Source organism: Gouania willdenowi, unplaced genomic scaffold, assembly GCF_900634775.1.
Source record: "Gouania willdenowi unplaced genomic scaffold, fGouWil2.1 scaffold_332_arrow_ctg1, whole genome shotgun sequence".
Lineage (NCBI taxonomy): Eukaryota > Metazoa > Chordata > Actinopteri > Blenniiformes > Gobiesocidae > Gouania > Gouania willdenowi.
Genome location: NW_021145094.1, coordinates 1,493,268 through 1,513,074, shown reverse-complemented (window position 1 = coordinate 1,513,074; position 19,807 = coordinate 1,493,268). Strand labels below are relative to the sequence as shown.

Sequence of the window (19,807 nt, the reverse complement as noted above, 5' to 3'; positions counted from 1 at the left end):
CTGCTTTTTTTCCTAAAGCCATATTGTGAGGATTCTAGTATGTTATGTTTATCTAGGTCGTCTACAAGTCGTAAATAAACCACCCTTTCTAGTACTTTAGACAACACCAGCAGAATTGATATGGGTGTATAATTATGAAGATCATTTTTGTTACCTGACTTGTATACTGGTATTATCTTTGCTACCTTCGTTTGTTTGGGAACTATGCCATACTGTAATGACAAATTAATTATGTAAGCAAGTGGCTCAGCTATTTCATTCCCTATGGCTTTAAGAATAATACTAGAAAGTCCATCAGCACCAGCTGTGTGTGAACATTTCATTTTTTTGATTATGTTGTTTATGTAACGGATGTGATCGTGTGTGGATAGGGCATCAAGAAGGACAACACAGCTCACTGTTCTCCAACATTTATTCCTGTAGATAGAGATTAATAAACAAATTAATCTCCTTCTGGTCCTTATATGTGCACTCTGCTCCCTCACCAATGCAGGCAGCATTGTGTTTACAGTGAAACACATTTTAACAATTACATTTTCAACATTTATCTTTAGCAATGGAAAACATCCAACTACACTGCCATCTGTTGGCCACATTAACAGGATGCAGTGGGGTGGAGTAATTAAACAGAGATAAAGTTTAAAACTAAAATAAAAACACATACCTGTAGATAGAGATTAATAAACAAATTAATCTCCTTCTGGTCTTATATGTGCACTCTGCTCCTAAACATACAGATGAGAACGTTTACTCTAAAATGTAGGTCAAATAAAATCGCGCCAAAACAGCGGTACAAAAAGGTCCATTAAACTTATAAAAACGGTCAAAACAACACAAAACAGCTTCATAACATGTTTATTATACAATAGTGAACAACATACACCCAGATACTGTGACACAACAGCTACATTTATGTAGATATTTACACACAAATCACCGCAGCATCTTCTCACACACCTTACCCTCCCAATGCAGGCAGCACTGTGAGAGGAATGCGGAAGGGGTTACGTAAACCCAGGTAGAGCTTACGGAAGCCCAGGTAGTTCAAACAAGGCAGAGTGCAGAAAGGCAATCCACAGGCGAAGCAATAAAATCATCACAAATAAAAATGACTCATTGAGATAAAATTCACAAACAAATAACTAACCTCAATAAACATGAGTTGAACATAATAATAATAAATAAATACATTTTTAACCCTGTTACACACAACCCACCCCACTGAATTTTAGCGAACATGAGTACCGACTATACAGTGCACACCATAACGAAACAGCACAAAATCACAAATCACCAGGAGTCAATATCAAGAAACCAAAACAACAAAGTGTATCCCATAAGGATGAAGTGGTATGAGAGCAGCGCTTACCCCTCAATCCAACAACTATCAACAGGGTGCCTTGTACACCCCCACAAGACCCCAACACATAGTGCAGTACAGGCCCATGACGCAGTAAAACAAAGACAAAAAAACAGTTAAACATCACATCAGAACAAAAAAATTCACAACCCAAATGGGCACAGGCTAACCGATTAAATATTAGTCAGTAAAAGCCCGGAACACAGATTTGCAAACAGCTTTAACATTGAACCTGTCCTGAACAACATCCTGCCTAGACATGGTTTGTATGAGCCTGTCCACAGGTTTGACTAACGACCAAATCTCGACCTGAGTTGCGTTTGTGCATCAGAATGGCCACAGTGCATGGGACGAGTGTCTGAGGCATTGTCTGTCCGTGTCACAGTATCGAGAGCAGGGTCTGGCTGCTCCACACTTGTCAGGACGTCTGCAGTAGTCACAGAGACAGAGTCACAAGTCACTGACCTATCTGTCGTGTAGTCCTCAGGTGGAACTGAGTAGGTCTGGGGGTCAGAGTTCATGGTTGCTAAGTCAGTAACATCTCTTCCTGACAGACTTGGTGCAGACAGCTGTGTGATCCATTCAATGGTTCTCTTCTCAGAGTCCACAAGCTCTGGACCACTCAAAGGGCTCTGCATTTCCACAGCAGTCACAGGCGTGTTCCCAACAAACCCACCCTCGATGTTCCGACTAGCTCCATTAAGAGTCCCATTCTCTCTCTCATACAAGACCCTTCCATCCGCTCCGATGTCATCAGTTTCCAGGGCTGACGATCCAGTATCAGACATGGAAGAGGCTCGGTCAGACATCTCACTTGTGGCCTCCACAGGGAGGAAATTCGCCAGCATCAGCAGGTTCCTGTGGACCCACCTTCTCCTGTCCAGTGACTGTGTCGTGAATCCTGTACGTGTGCGTCTCTGGGTTAATATCCATCACAGTGTAAATGGTTGATTCCCACCGGTCAGCGAGCTTCTTCTTGCCCTTTCTTCCTGTTGGCTAGGAGCACTCTGTCACCGATATCAACACTGGGTCCCTTTATCCTCTTGTTGTACAACTGAGCATGTCTCCTCTGTTCTTTTGAAGCATGGTCCTGAGCGATCACCATCGCCTCCTTCAGGTCATTTGCAAGACATGCCACATACCTGTCATAGCTCATTACAGCGGAATCATGAAGGACAGCACGAAAGAGGACATCGATAGGCAGGCGAGGGACCCGACCAAACATGAGGTAAAAGGGGGGATAACCTGTTGTCTCATGGACTGCACAGTTATACATGAAGGTCAGTGTCTGCAAGCGTCGTGGCCAGTCAGCTTTCTCCTCAGGGGACAACGCACGGATCATGCCACCCAAGGTCCGATTAAACCGCTCCACACTCCCATTCCCCATCGGATGATAAGGCGTCGTGTGCGACTTTCTGACGCCAGACACCCTGAGGAGCTCACTGATCAGCTGACTCTCGAAGTTAGCGCCTTGATCGCTATGAATCCTTTCCGGGAAGCCAAAGACACAGAAATACCGGTCCCAGAGAACCCTGGCCACCTGCTTCGCTGTCTGGTCCCTACACAGAAACGCCTGAGCCATCCTCGTGAAATGGTCTGTTATTACCAAGACATCAACAGACTTGTTCCTGGAGTCTTCGGCCGACCAAAAGTCAATACATACCAGCTCCAGCGGCCTGGTTGATATTATGGCCTCCAAGGGAGCTCTTCCCTCTGGCTCAACAGTCTTGCTGACAATGCATCGTTGACAATGCCGGACGTAGTCTCTCACATCCCTGTCAAGGTCCAGCCAGAAAAACCTCTGTCTTGTCAAGCTGAGGCTCCTGAACTGGGCTTGATGTCCCGCTTCATCGTGCACACCACGCAGAACGTCTGTCTTAAGTGATTCAGGGACAACATACTGGAAGCGCTTTGCCTTGGTTTTGTGGTCCCTCGGCGTCCTGTATAACACACCGTTGCACACAGTTAGCCTATCCCAATGCTTCAGATATTTTATCACAGAGACAGACTCCTTGAACTTTTCTCTCCTCGAGGGCCTCCGACGTCTCTCAACAAAATACAGAACACGGGATAGAGTCCTGTCCTCCAACTGATTGTCACGGAGCTCCTTCTCAGTGTAAGCGGGCATGGTGTCCTGTCCAGGTGGAATCAACTGAGGAAGATGTTGCAACACTTCAACAGCACGGGTTCTCGGACCAACATCCCACTCAAGGTGTGACTGGAACACAGCAGACATCCTCGCTCGCAACAGACTGAGCGTGCACCTGCAGTGGGCTGCAGGTTGACCGGGCATTGACACTTACTGAAGATGTTTTCTTGTGACCACTGGATGACCGGAATGCATTCTGGACAGAAGAGTGTGACATGTCTTTGACTTCAGTGAGAAGACCCGCATAGGGCTCAGCGAGCAGCCTGTGGCCAACACTCCCCTTGACAAATGGCACACGGCTGAGGGCATCAGCCACGACGTTCTGCTGACCAGGGACATACTTGATGTCAAAGTCGTAACTCGCCAACTTGGCCACCCATCGTTGTTCACAGCAATCTAGTCTTGGCTTCGTCAGGATGTGAGTCAACGGGTTGTTATCCGTCCAGACTGTGAATTTGTGGCCTTTCAGCCAGTGACTGAACTTGTCACAGACAGACCATTTTAAGGCCAGAAACTCCAACCGGTGAGCTGGGTAGTTCTTCTGGGACTGAGACAACGACTTGCTGGCGAAAGCAATGGGCCTGGCTCGTTTTTCACCCTCCTGAACTTGAGACAAGACAGCACCTATGCCATCCAGTGACGCATCAGTTGACAGCATGAAGGGACGGGCGAAATCCGGATGAGCCAGGACGACGCTGTGGATGAGTGAGGACTTCAGATGCTCAAAAGCCTGCTCCTGCTCCACCGTCCAGTCAGAGGCACACAACTTTCTGCCTGACAACTTAAACTTGTGGTGTTTGCCCTTCCTTCTTTCACCCTTCAGCAGATCAAAGAGCGGCTTGGCGATGGCAGAATACCTGGGCACGAAATGCTGATAATAATTAACCATCCCCAAAAATGACCTTATTCGCTTCTGAGATGGGGTCGTGCCGTCAGGCTCCATGAGGTCAGAAGTCGACATGCTTGCAATGCTCTCAATCTTACTGGGGTCTGTAGAAACACCATTCTCATCTACGATGTGCCCGAGAAACTTAACAGACCTTCTGAGAAAGAAACACTTTTTCGGGGCCAGCTTTAAGTTATGACTGCGCAGCCTCCCAAACACCATCTTCAGCCGCTGTAAGGCAGTCTCCTCATCAGGAGCAAACACCAACAGATCATCTAAATAGCAGAGTAGACTCAGATAGTTTTGGTCTCCGAAAATGCTAGTCATCATGCGCATGAAGCTCCCGGGACTGTTGCAGAGACCCTGCGGCAGACGGTTGTACTCATACAAGCCCATAGGAGTGGTGAAGGCTGAGTACTTCCTGTCGTCCTCGTGGAGCGGCATATTGTAGAACCCGGAGGTCAAATCCATCGTGCTAAACAGACAGTTCCCACCAAGCGCCGCCAAACAATCTGCCTGGTGAGGAAGGGGATGGGCGTCCTTCAGGGTCCTCTTGTTCAGCCAGCGAAAATCTGTACAGATGCGGAGATCTCCATTCTTTTTCCACACAAGCACCAAAGGCGATGCGTACTCACTTGTTGATTTTCTAATGATCTCCCTTTCCTCCATCTCACTCAGCACTTGGCGTAGCTTTTGGTACTGGCCAGGGGGCACTCGCCTGTATGGGAGCCTGAATGGTCTGTCGTCTGACAGGTGTATGCGGTGTACAAAGTCCTTTGCCTCCCCGCAGTCAAGATGGTGGCGTGAAAAGACATCCTCATACTGCAAAACAAGATCAGCCATTCTCCTCCTACAGCCATCAGATACTTCACAAGACTCAATATCAACACCATCGAGCCCAACTGACCTGAGCTTGTCTTTGGCTGAACTGGCATCTGCAGCAGGTGGCATGGTTGACTGAGTGCAGGTAGCAAGTCGAACCTCTGAGTGATCCGCACCATCCATATCCTCAAGTGCTACGACAGGATAGACGTCAGCCAGCTTTGCATTGCGTCTCAATAACACAGGCTTGTCAGACATGTTAATGAGCCTCAGTGGCACCCATCCGTCTCCCCACAATGTAGTCACCATCTTTGCGACCAAAACACCCCTGGGAGCTGAGCGGGATGATGTGGGTTCTGTCATGACGTCACTGCCTGGGGAAACAGCAGTGTTTTTGGGCAGTCTCCCCCACAGGAGATATTCGCGCCCAGGCTCGAGGCTAGTAGCTGAGTTACACCTCACTGTACCAACCTTGTTGGGAACTTCTTCACCTTTCCAGGGACTTAGGCCAGACAGCATGGACAGGAATTGATCAGATTCCGGGTCTCCAGATGGGCAGGGGCTGGACACAGTCTTCCAGTACGACTCACATAGCTTGGACTGATGAAGGATGCGTTTTATGACGTTGGTTCCCAGTATCAAGTCATCATGCTGTCCTGGAACAACAAGGGTAGGGACTAACATTCTACAGCCATACACCTCCATTTCCACATCAAAAGCACACTTAGGTTTAACACGAAGTCCGCCACATCCGACGAGGACCACATCCACATCGTTACATATCTGGTCTGTTATCACTCCGGCTTCTCTCAGCTTCATTTCAGCCGACTCACTGATGCTGCAGGCCATTGAACCACTGTCCAACATTCCACCCATTTTCACTGTCCCACCCATGTCCACAGTTGTGTAGAACAGACTGTCACTGCTGCCAACTCTGTGAACGTTCTGATAAACAACAACTTCAGAGTTATTACATGAGTCTCTCACTGAAGTGTAAACAGACACAGCATCTGACATGTCATCATTCTGGGAGCTTACTGTGTGACCTGTACTGCCTCCCTCCGAATACAGGTCGGCTAGTTTCCCTCAGACTGAGGTTGGGGAGAGTTATTAGCAGGGCAGTTCAGTCTGGTGTGGCCAGGGGCGTAGCAGGCGAAACACAGTCTCTCAGACATGCAATGTGAAGAAGTAGTGTGGCTGGAGTCATTACAGACTTTACAACCTGTCTCTCTGGGACGCCGCTCACGAAGGGCACGCTGGAATCTCCCACCACGAGTCGGCTGAGAATTTTCACGCTGCTGCATTTTCTCCATCATCTCTTGGAAAATGTCGACCATACGAGTGAGTAGTCTCTCCTCCGACTGTTGGAGATGTTGTGCCACAGCTGGTACAGAGGCTTGGCTTTTAGCATGCTGGAAACCACCCTGAAATGAGACAGACGCTGGAGAGGGGCATGGAGGGTGACGCACCTTTTGTTCAGCCTGAAAAGAGGGGGGCGTGGGTAACGGCTCTGGATTGTGACACTGCTCATATGCTGCCAAGCTGGACAATGCTGGGCTGGGCTGCTCAGGGGGAATGGTGGTGACTTGACTTTTCAGCTGCGGAGCACCAGCGGTTCTGCCAGCTGCCCTCAACTCTCTCTGATAGTCATCAATCCTCAGCTGAACATCACGTGAAGACCACTCATGTATTGGCTTGCACTTTAAGATGCAGGACAACTCTGGGTCGGGGCAGTGTTTGACAAACATGAGAGCCACCTCATCATTCATGCTCTCTGCCTGCTTCCCTCGTCTGCGCAGGCCCTCAACAGCTAGATCTGCTGCCTTATTCAGCCTTATCCAGTAATCAACAGTGTTCTCTCTTTGTCTAGGCAGAGTAGCGTAAAAGTCGGCAAGGGGGAGACATGAGGGAGCTTCACTGAAGTATTGGAGAAGAACATTATATATCAGTTCAGGTTTCTGTTTGACATCAAGTGTAGGATCACTACGCAAGGCAATCTTCACAACATCCCTGGCCTTCCCCATTAAGTGGCTCATGATTTCATCAGCTTGTTCACACACTGGTATGTCTTGTTTCCTGAGGTGAGTATTCGTCATGTCAATCCAGTCCTGAACTGAGTATTTGTCAGTGTTGTCACCTCTATATGTCTGGAGTACCTTATCTGGCTTAACATGGACTGTTAAATGTGAGAGGTCATGTCTGATGTCACATTGTGAGCTCTGGGCAGTAGAGGTAGTCTGGTGGTCACTAGTCATGTTCACAACTCCAGCTGACATGAGCTTAGAGACAATGGATTCGCCTATTTGTGCACCTAACTGCCCTACCATGTCTGTAAGGTGGTGTATGGCATCAACATCACTGCGGGGTGTGGAACTAAGGGGACCCTCCCTCATTGACCCACCCACAGGAGAAAAACCCGGGCTCAGACCCAAACCCGTTTCTGTACAACCTTCAGGTGTGAACTTTGAATGTCCTACAGCCCCACTGTTATCAAAATCACGAAACCAAACACCCCTACCTTTAGGCAAAGTAGGACTAGAAAACCTATCCATTTTAACTTAACAGCTGCTTTTAACCCTCAAATGTACTTGCGTTGTGTCATTCAACAAAAATAGTCAGCCCACTGATCATAAAAACAACTCAAAACAAATTCGAGTGCCCTAAACCACAGTCTCCAATAAATCTGACCACATGAGGATCTTGACACGAAGATCAGGGCGGCTGCACAGCATCCGCGGCGATGAGCATCAAGCTGATCTGAAGATCCGAAGCGTCACGGCACCAGTGTAACGGATGTGATCGTGTGTGGATAGGGCATCAAGAAGGACAACACAGCTCACTGTTCTCCAACATTTATTCCTGTAGATAGAGATTAATAAACAAATTAATCTCCTTCTGGTCCTTATATGTGCACTCTGCTCCCTCACCAATGCAGGCTGCACTGTGTTTACAGTGAAACACATTTTAACAATTACATTTTCAACATTTATCTTTAGCAATGGAAAACAATCCAACTACACTGCCATCTGTTGGCCACATTAACATGATGCAGTGGGGTGGAGTAATTAAACAGAGATAAAGTTAAAACTTAAAATAAAAACACATACCTGTAGATAGAGATTAATAAACAAATTAATCTCCTTCTGGTCCTTATATGTGCACTCTGCTCCTAAACATACAGATGAGAACGTTTACTCTAAAATGTAGGTCAAATAAAATCGCGCCAAAACAGCGGTACAAAAAAGGTCCATTAAACTTATAAAAACGGTCAAAACAACACAAAACAGCTTCATAACATGTTATTATACAATAGTGATCAACATACACCAGATACTGTGACACAAACAGCTACATTTATGTAGATATTTACACAAAATCACCGCAGCATCTTCTCACACACTTACCCTCACCAATGCAGGCTGCACTGTGAGAGGAATGCGGAAGAGGTTACGTAAACCCAGGTAGAGCTACGGAAGCCCAGGTAGTTCAAACAAGGCAGAGTGCAGAAAGGCAAATCCACAGGCGAAGCAATAAAATCATCACAAATAAAAATGACTCATTGAGATAAAATTCACAAACAAATAACTAACCTCAATAAACATGAGTTGAACATAATAATAATAATAAATACATTTTTAACCCTGTTACATTTACTTCCATTTTACAGGTAGGTCTAAAGAAGCAGGAACTGGGATAATTATTTGTCAAGAAAGTTTTATAATTCACACCCCCAGGTGGGCCAAATTGTTGGGACAGATTCTTACCAACAGAGGCTAAATATCTACTGAATAAGTCAGGTAGTGGATCTTATATTGTCTGGTTATGTGATGAGGATGGTACTATGTTGTCAGGGATGACTGGGTTTTATTACTGTGACCAAGTATCACATTCAAGATTTCTTCTGATCCCCTGAGGCAGATTTGAACCGATCAGTGTAGTAACTGGCTTTGCTAGTTCGTATTAAGCTTGTAATGTGTAAATAACCTTTTGTTTTCAATGTCAGGTTCCTTCCTATATTGTTGATAAAGTTGGTGTTTCTTCTGGATAGATTTTAGGATTCCTTTGGTGATCCATGGATGAGTTTTTATTTTTGATTGTCCTTTCAGGAATAGTTGCGTTGATAGCATCAGTTATTTGAGTAATTAAAAAATTAATAATAATTAATAATTTGGATCTGTGGCATTGAATATTTCATCCCAACTTTTTCTTTTGAGGTGTTGAACTAATTTTGCAAGAGTTGTGTTTTTAAGAACATTTACCTTTCTATTAGTACATGGATCAGATACTCTTTTTATCCACTTTGTAAAAAACACAATAGGGTAATGATCGGAAATGTCAGAATAAATCACACCTGATTACAGTCAGTATTTTGTATATTTGTTATAATATTGTCAAATATAGACATATTTCTATCTGTAACACGTGTATGTTTATTAATAGTCAGATAGAATGATGAGGAGTGGATAGTATTTAAAAATCGGTTTCCTTTGTATCTTCTTTAGCAATGTCTATATTAAAGTCTCCCATAATTATGTCGGGTTGTTCAGTCTCCATACGTCTCCTATTCCAAGATCATCCATGTAATTCATTAATACTTTAGCAGATCGAGATGGTTTTGTATTGGGAACTTACTGGATCTGTCTAATGATGTGTTGAGTGTCAGATTGAAGTCACCTCCTATGATTAATGATGAGTCTGCAGAAAGGTCTGATAACTCCTAAAAACTCTATGGAAGAAATCAGGGTCGTCATTATTGGGGGCATAGAGGTTTAGAATTGTGAAACATTTATTATAGATTAGCACTTTTATAATAATATATCTACCCTCTGGGTCTATGACGGAGTTGATTATGTTAAAGAGCAACCTTTTGTTGAAAAGAACAGAGTTATTTGAATTATATATCTTGTTTTTCTTCTGATTTAAGTAAGTGAGTTTCTTGAAAGAAGACATCGATACATAATCCAATATCTTGATCTTTTTAGCCTGTGAGACATGGAAAGTCATGGTGGTTAGTCCATACAAATGTAAGCATAACCCTAAGTCTGTGAGCATTGGTGCTTTGTGTGGATGTGAAAGAAAAAAAAGGGGTTGGAGAAGAAAGAGTTGACATGGGGGTAAAGAGTGTCCTGTGCAAATATATAGCATACATACACACACATCAATTTACGTATATAGACATTTTTTTTTCTTCACTTTTTATTTTATTTTAATTATTATTAATATTTTTCTAATTATTTTATTTTATTTGTATTATTATTTTATATATATGAATACATATACATACACATATATTTATTTTACCTTTAAAATAGTGCTACCTTAACTTCACCATAAGTGGAGAATTATCCTTTCAATATTAATTCAACTTTTCTATTATTATTTTTTTTTTTGATTGTGTGTTTTTTTTTTTTTTTTACACGTTTATTTGTTTTTCTTAGTAGAGCCAGGGGGTGAAGGTTCGAATCCCTAAACAGTTGACCATCTATGTAAAGCTTGTTTACGACCAGTTTTGCCTCTCTGTCGGTCTTCTTTGAAAATAGGATACAGGGTTTTTCGACGTTCATTTATTTCTCGAGGGAATTGATCATTCATGCCACTTTAAGTTCTCGTCCTTTAATTTTAACCTGGATTTTCTGTTGAAAGTGTTCAAATTTGGCAATGATAGGGCGTGGGGTGGTTACCTCTACGTGTGGACCGAGGAAAGATGGTGAAAGGTGTGATGTTTTTCACGGTTTTCTGCCGGATTTTCAGCGCAGACGACATGAAGTGTTTTCCGCAGAGCCTCTGGGTCATCGTTGGGGGTTTCTGGAATACACTGAGAATATTACGTTGTCTCTCATACTGCGAGATTGGATATCCAGGACTGTCTCTTTAAGAAGCTTGTTTTCACTTTTCAGTCTTTTTACCCTCCGAGGTCACCGCAGATGAAGCCAATGGATATCTTGATTGACTTTTTGTAAGTCCTGAATTTCTTGGTATGCAAATTCCAGGCTGGTCTTCATTTCCTGAAAGTCCTGGTGCAGTAAATCAACTACACCCAGCCTCTTATTGATGGATTTTAGGACCTCTGTTTGAGATTCTGCCTCCAGATCTGATGTATCCGTAGGTGAATCGTTCTTTTGACGTTTAGCAGACTTACCTGTCATGCTCGCGGCTTTAGGTCCGGATTCCGTCACGGACTCGGCGTAATATCGGTCGATGAACTCTTCGAGGTCCTCCGCTCTGGCTGGTGAGAGGGCGCGTGGTCGGCTCTCGTTTGTTGCGTGGATTTAATGGTAAGAAGCGTTAATATGAGCAAGTAAACAAAGTTGGTAAACTTAGTCAAGGCAGTGAGCCGCCATGTTGAATTATCACAGACTGTCACGTAACTCTCAGAACATCTCGCGTGACTTACCTCCTCTCTGTGCAGCGCCCTACAAATAATTCTTGAATAACACATGATCATCCGGTCTTGGTCTTGATTCGGTCTCGGTGCATTCTGGTCTCGGGCAAGTCTTGGTCTGGAATAGTGTGGTCTTGAACACAACACTAACAATTCATATAAGCAAATAGTACGGTATAGTGGCTTCTTTGCTGGAAAAAGATTTATATTGATTGATCATTTATTTTTTCCTTCAAAAGTCAGTTTTAGTGAAGTTATTGACATTTTCTTAGAAGTATTAATTTTAGATCAAAGCTCCACAAATGGCATTACACAGTGAAGGATCTGATAAAAGCACTTTGGTGTTTGGTTTGCTCACAGGTTCCAGTCAGTTTGATTTCTGTTATTGTTCACTGGTATTAAATGTTGTAAGAATTGTGTTACAATAAATATCATTTTAGACAATGTTGATATTTTTGTTTCTTTCCACATTAATAAACACATTTGGATAATGTTCTTAAACAACTGATTCTTTTCATTTTTCTTTATTTTTGAATATTAATTCTCATTTGTTCCTCTACAAAATGCATCTTGTAACTGTAGAGGATGATGACATCATTTGTCACACATACATAGCAGAGAACAGACAGTGACAGTGAGGAGGTCATAAACTGATTAATATTTTCACCCTCATGGACCACATGGTCCCAATGCTCTGCCAGATGTGCTCCAGTGTTTAAGTTGTGTCGTTACTACAGTTCTTCAATCACTTTCTAGCATAGATGACCACAGACAGAGCGATGCCACCAATGGCTACTGCAGTGGCACCAAGCAGCCACTTCCAGCTCAAACCCCATGCTGACTTGGCCTGATGTTTGTGGGTGCTGGACGGGTTCTCCAACATCTTCTCATCCATGGCCTGATGTTTTGTGGGTGCTGGACGGGTTCTCCAACATCTTCTCATCCTAGATGTGTTGTGGGTGCTGGACGGGTCTCCAACATCTTCTCATCCATGGCCTGATTTTGTGGTGCTGGACGCATCCTCTAACATCTCTCATCCATGGCCTGATGTTTGTGGGTGCTGGACGGGTTCTCCAACATCTTCTCATTCATGGCCTGATGTTTGTTGGTGCTGGACGAGTTCCTCCAACATCTTCTCATCCATGGCCTGATGTTTGTGGGTGCTGGACGGTCCTCTAACATCTTCTCATACATGGCCTGATGTTTGTTGGTGCTGGACGGGTTCTCCAACATCTTTCTCATCCATGGCCTGATGTTTGTGGTGCGGACCGGGTTCTCCCACATCTCATTCAATGCCTGATGTTTGTGGGTGCTGGACGGGTTCTCCAACATCTCATCCATGGCCTGATGTTTGTGGGTGCTGGACGGGTTCTCCACATCTTCTATCCATGGCCTGATGTTTGTGGATGCTGGAACGGGTTCTCCACATCTCATTCATGGCCTGATGTTTGTGGGTGCTGGACGGGTTCTCCAACATCTTCTCATTCATGGCCTGATGTTTGTAGGTGCTGGACGGGTTCTCCAACATCTTCTCATCCATGGCCTGATGTTTTGTGGGTGCTGGGACGCGTCCTCTAACATCTTCTCATTCATGGCCTGATGTTTGTTGGTGCTGGACGAGTTCTCCAACATCTTCTCATCCATGGCCTGATGTTTGTGGGTGCTGGACGGGTATTCCAACATCTTCTCATTCATGGCCTGATGTTTGTGGGTGCTGGACGGGTTCTCCAACATCTTCTCATCCGTGGCCTGATGTTTGTGGGTGCTGGACGCGTCCTCTAGCATCTTCTCATCCATGGCCTGATGTTTGTTGGTGCTAGACGGGTCTTCCAACATCTTCTCATCCATGGCCTGATGTTTGAGGGTGCTGGACGCGTCCTCTAACATCTTCTCATCCATGGCCTGATGTTTGTGGGTGCTGGACGGGTTCTCCAACATCTTCTCATTCATGGCCTGATGTTTGTTGGTGCTGGACGAGTTCTCCAACATCTTCTCATCCATGGCCTGATGTTTGTGGGTGCTGGACGCGTCCTCTAACATCTTCTCATCCATGGCCTGATGTTTGTTGGTGCTGGACGGGTTCTCCAACATCTTCTCATCCATGGCCTGATGTTTGTGGGTGCTGGACGGGTTCTCCAACATCTCATCCATGGCCTGATGTTTGTGGGTGCTGGACGGGTTCTCCAACATCTCATCCATGGCCTGATGTTTGTGGGTGCTGGACGGGTTCTCCAACATCTTCTCATCCATGGCCTGATGTTTGTGGATGCTGGACGGGTTCTCCAACATCTCATTCATGGCCTGATGTTTGTGGGTGCTGGACGGGTTCTCCAACATCTTCTCATTCATGGCCTGATGTTTGTAGGTGCTGGACGGGTTCTCCAACATCTTCTCATCCATGGCCTGATGTTTGTGGGTGCTGGACGCGTCCTCTAACATCTTCTCATTCATGGCCTGATGTTTGTTGGTGCTGGACGAGTTCTCCAACATCTTCTCATCCATGGCCTGATGTTTGTGGGTGCTGGACGGGTATTCCAACATCTCTCATTCATGGCCTGATGTTTGTGGGTGCTGACGGGTTCTCCAACATCCTTCTCATCCGTGGGCCTGATGTTTGTGGGTGCTGGACGCGTCCTCTAGCATCTTCTCATCCATGGCCTGATGTTTGTTGGTGCTAGACGGGTCTTCCAACATCTTCTCATCCATGGCCTGATGTTTGAGGGTGCTGGACGCGTCCTCTAACATCTTCTCATCCATGGCCTGATGTTTGTGGGTGCTGGACGGGTTCTCCAACATCTTCTCATTCATGGCTGATGTTTGTTGGTGCTGGACGAGTTCTCCAACATCTTCTCATCCATGGCCTGATGTTTGGTGGGTGCTGGACCGTCCTCTAGCATCTTCTCATCCATGGCCTGAGTTTGTTGGTGCTAGACGGGTTTCACAACATCTTCTCATCATGGCCTGATGTTTGAGTGTTGCTGGACGCGTCCTCTAACATTTTTCTATCAATGGCCTGATTTTGTGGGTGCTGGGACGGGTCTCCAACAATCTCATCCATGGCCTGATGTTTGGGGTGCTGGACGGGTTCTCCAACATTTCATCCATGGATGATGTTTGTGGATGCTGGACGGGTTCTCCAATATCTCATTCATGGCCTGATTTTGTGGGTGCTGGACGGGTTCTCCAAAATCTTCTCATCATGGCCTGATGTTTGTAGGTGCTGGACGGGTTCTCCAACATCTTCTCATCCATGGCCTGATGTTTGTGGGTGCTGGACGCGTCCTCTAACATCTTCTCATTCATGGCCTGATGTTTGTTGGTGCTGGACGAGTTCTCCAACATCTTCTCATCCATGGCCTGATGTTTGTGGGTGCTGGACGGGTATTCCAACATCTTCTCATTCATGGCCTGATGTTTGTGGGTGCTGGACGGGTTCTCCAACATCTTCTCATCCGTGGCCTGATGTTTGTGGGTGCTGGACGCGTCCTCTAGCATCTTCTCATCCATGGCCTGATGTTTGTTGGTGCTAGACGGGTCTTCCAACATCTTCTCATCCATGGCCTGATGTTTGAGGGTGCTGGACGCGTCCTCTAACATCTTCTCATCCATGGCCTGATGTTGTGGGTGCTGACGGGTTCTCAACATCTTCTCATTCATGGCCTGATGTTTGTTGGTGCTGGACGAGTTCTCCAACATCTTCTCATCCATGGCCTGATGTTTGTGGGTGCTGGACGCGTCTCTAACATCATCTCATCCATGGCCTGATGTTTGTTGGTGCTGGACGGGTTCTCCACATCTTTCTCATCCATGGCCTGATGTTTGTGGGTGCTGGACGGGTTCTCCAACATCTCATCCATGGCCTGATGTTTGTGGGTGCTGGACGGGTTCTCGAACATCTTCTCATCCATGGCCTGATGTTTGTGGATGCTGGACGGGTTCTCCAACATCTCATTCATGGCCTGATGTTTGTGGGTGCTGGACGGGTTCTCCAACATCTTCTCATTCATGGCCTGATGTTTTGTAGGTGCTGGACGAGGTTCTCCAACATCTTCTCATCCATGGCCTGATGTTTGTGGGTGCTGGACGCGTCCTCTAACATCTTCTCATTCATGGCCTGATGTTTGTTGGTGCTGGACGAGTTCTCCAACATCTTCTCATCCATGGCCTGATGTTTGTTGGTGCTGGACGGGTTCTCCAACATCTTCTCATCCATGGCCTGATGTTTGTGGGTGCTGGACGGGTATTCCAACATCTTCTCATTCATGGCCTGATGTTTGTGGGTGCTGGACGGGTTCTCCAACATCTTCTCATCCGTGGCCTGATGTTTGTGGGTGCTGGACGCGTCCTCTAGCATCTTCTCATCCATGGCCTGATGTTTGTGGGTGCTAGACGGGTCTTCCAACATCTTCTCATCCATGGCCTGATGTTTGAGGGTGCTGGACGCGTCCTCTAACATCTTCTCATCCATGGCCTGATGTTTGTGGGTGCTGGACGGGTTCTCCAACATCTTCTCATTCATGGCCTGATGTTTGTTGGTGCTGGACGAGTTCTCCAACATCTTCTCATCCATGGCCTGATGTTTGTGGGTGCTGGACGCGTCCTCCAACATCTTCTCATCCATGGCCTGATGTTTGTGGGTGCTGGACGGGTTCTCCAACATCTCATCCATGGCCTGATGTTTGTGGGTGCTGGACGGGTTCTCCAACATCTCATCCATGGCCTGATGTTTGTGGATGCTGGACGGGTTCTCCAACATCTATTCATGGCCTGATGTTTTGTGGGTGCTGGACGGGTTCTCCAACATCTTCTCATTCATGGCCTTGATGTTTGTAGGGTGCTGGACGGGTTCTCCAACATCTTCTCATCCATGGCCTGATGTTTGTGGTGCTGGACGCATCTCAACATCTTCTACATACATCTTCTCATCCATGGCTGATGTTGTTGGTGCTGGACGGGTTCTCCAACATCTTCTCATCCATGGCCTGATGTTTGTGGGTGCTGGACGGGTTCTCCAACATCTTCTCATCCATGGCCTGATGTTTGTGGGTGCTGGACGGGTTCTCCAACATCTCATCCATGGCCTGATGTTTGTGGGTGCTGGACGGGTTCTCCAACATCTTCTCATCCATGGCCTGCTTTGCTGCTTCATGCTCACGGTGCTTTTTCATCATCGTGGAGAGCTCATCGTGGACCGTTTTGTTGCATGGCTCCAGCTCCAGGGCCTTCCGTAGTGTTTGAATGGCCTCTGAGTATTTATCCTGCAAGGCCAGAACCTTGCCCATGTGAAAAAGTGCTTTCACATTTTTGGGCTGATACATCAGCACTGTGCTGCAGCACGTTAGCACTGCATCATAGACTTCTAGTTTCAGCATAGAAACAGCCATGTTGTTCAAACATTTCACTTTCATTTCCATCAGCTCGTTCACCTCTTCAGAACTAAGATCATCTATAGAAATGGACTCTGTTATTTCCATGGCAGTGCTATATTTGAGGACGGCGTAGTTGTAGGCTCTGCACCGATAAAGGACATTGCCTTGCTCCTTCTTGCAGATGGCCAGATCAATCTTCTCAGTGGGGGACAGCAGCTTCAGGTCTGGAGCATCAGTAGCTTCTAGCAGCTGCACTTCAAGTGACAGATCAGCCTTTGAAGGAATCTCAGGGTAAAGATTTCCACGAAAACCATTTGCATATCTTCCATCTGTCTTGATGACCGCATTCTCTCCTATTCCCATGACTCGCACCGCCGCATCCAGTGCCGGGATCACTTCTCTGTGTCCCAAAGTGAACCAGAACTCCGACAGCTCCTCGACCAGCGTCCCATCCAACAGATGTGTTTTTAGATTAATCTTCACAGTCTGTCCAAGATGTGGCCAACTCTCTCTTCCTCCTCCAGGCTGCAGCACCTTTTTCATTAGCAGACCATTTCCCATGATATCTAACCACTCATTAGCAGGTGGTTGGGGGTCAGTTTCTCTCGTCATGGACTGATCCATGACAATCTTATTCCCACTCTTCACGACTGGTGCACTGTCACTGCTTTGGTAGACAACCTGAAACACAAGGAAACTTATCATAAGTACTACTAAAACAAACTAGATTACCATTATTAGCTGGCAGCTTCTGAGCAGGGTTGGTGGCAGTTATGATTGTAGTCATGTAATTGATAATTAATTACAAAGATGGTGTAGTTGTAATTGTAATTTAATTTTTTTTGCTCTCGTAATCTCATTAAATTTTAGTTGAGGTGAGATCATTTTAAAAATGTATTTTACAACTGACTTAAGACCGTTATCATATGAGATGCTAACAGAAAGCTAATACAAGATGAAGGTTAACTTTTTTTTTTTTTGTTTCTCATGATAACGGGTCCTAAATTAGCTGTAAAATACACTAAAAACAAAAATATATCATCTAATTACTTTCCTATCTCTTGGTTATCTGAAGACTTCCTAATCAATGAAAATATAGTTTTTAATATTTTTGGTGTGGGTATCTGTGCCATTTTTATTAAAATGTGGGAAAGCTTGATATGGAACATATTTTAATTGTTAACTACATACTGTATGTGTAGAACTGTAACATGGCTCCCCAGTTTTGTTTTCTGTTTTGTTTTTGAAACTTTTTACTGACAACTTATAATTGATAGTTTTTAGAGAATTTGCATGGCAATTACAATTGACAAAGTCAATTATCTAAACTCAATTACATTTTAATTACAATTATGACAGTAAAATATTTTTAAAATGACATTTATGATTACGCCATAATTGTAATTAATTATCAATTGCATGATTACAATTATAATTGACCCCAACCTTGCTTCTGAGTCTCTATTGAAGTGTCACACTAGTCCAGACATGGGACACTGGTGCCACAGGAGCCACAAGCAGCCTTTGGTCTAATTTTGTGCTGCCATTAGCATAAACATACAAAATGACATAAATACTCAAAACAATAGCAAAACAATGCACAAAATTACTCTTAAAACACACAAAAAGACTATTAAAATACACACACACAACAATGACACAACAAACAAAATGATAACCAAAACACAGAAAAATATACAGGATTACATAAAACAAATACCAAAATAAACAAAAATAAATAACGTACACAAAGACAACAATAACATAAACTGGGAGAAAAATTATACAATATTACTGAAATAAATTTACTAAATTACAGAATGATACACAAAATAATATAAAACAACAGATTCATATATTAAAACACAACAAAGACATATTAAAGGAGAGAAGAATCAGAATCATTAAGCACAACACTTGTTGTTAGATTGTCCTTTGTGCCAATAGATGGTTGTAACATGAGATTTACCGTTTAAGAGTAGCTTAGTATTAGTGTCTTATCTGTGGGAAGGATGTTAATTCCGAGACGTTTTAGTCTTTCTTTGAATCAGAGGCTGTTCCAGATGTTTCCTATTCTCTCCTATCTGCAGCTTTGGTCTGTTTATTCTCTCCTGAGAAGTATCTGCTCTATGAGCTCTGGGTTTTTAGTTCTGCCTTTTATTCTCTTTTTTAGAGTTCTACTTTTTGCTGTTCCTTTGATGTTCTCTGATGTGGAGTTCTTCCCCAGCATATCAACGGTTGTTCTAAACTCCTCAGTAACCACGGTTACATGATGTTTTTTTTTTTTTTTTTAATTCGGAATGAGTTTTTTTGCATTAAGTCATTTGGAATTAAAGTCTGGTGCTTCATGTTTACATGGTAATAGTAATTCCTGAACTGATGTTTACATGGAAAACCTGTTTATTTGGCTTTAGTTAATTCCACTTAAGCCTGGGGGTTGGAAAGGCTCTGATTGGACAGGGGGCAAACATGACGTATCACGTTGATAACGTCTCAACAGTAACACACTTTGGTCCACGGAGCAGAAGAGATAGAAACTAATCACCAGTAAATAAAGTCCAGTAAAACAAAAACCAGGAATAAATAGTTGCTTCCTGGTAAAGATAGTAGCTGTAACTGTGGTGAAGGGTTCTAATGAAAGGATCTTTGTTATTGTGAGTAATTATTGTGATGAGGAATATACCAAGTTTCTTTGGTGCTGTGAACTTCGTCAGGAGTCAGCTTCACCACCTCTAGCTTTGACATTTGTTCACAGTATGAGCTTGCTTTGTCCAGATCTTTGGATAGTCGAGATTCAACGTTACGGAGTCTTGACATTACTGCCGTTTGAGGTATATTC

General features: G+C 44.5%; 1 pseudogene; it reads right to left on the bottom strand.

Annotated features, from left to right (window-relative positions):
• Positions 1-16,460: 16,460 nt before the first annotated feature.
• LOC114459610 (peptidyl-prolyl cis-trans isomerase FKBP8 pseudogene) lies at positions 16,461-19,116 on the bottom strand (annotated as a pseudogene).
• Between the last annotated feature and the right edge of the window lie 691 nt (positions 19,117-19,807).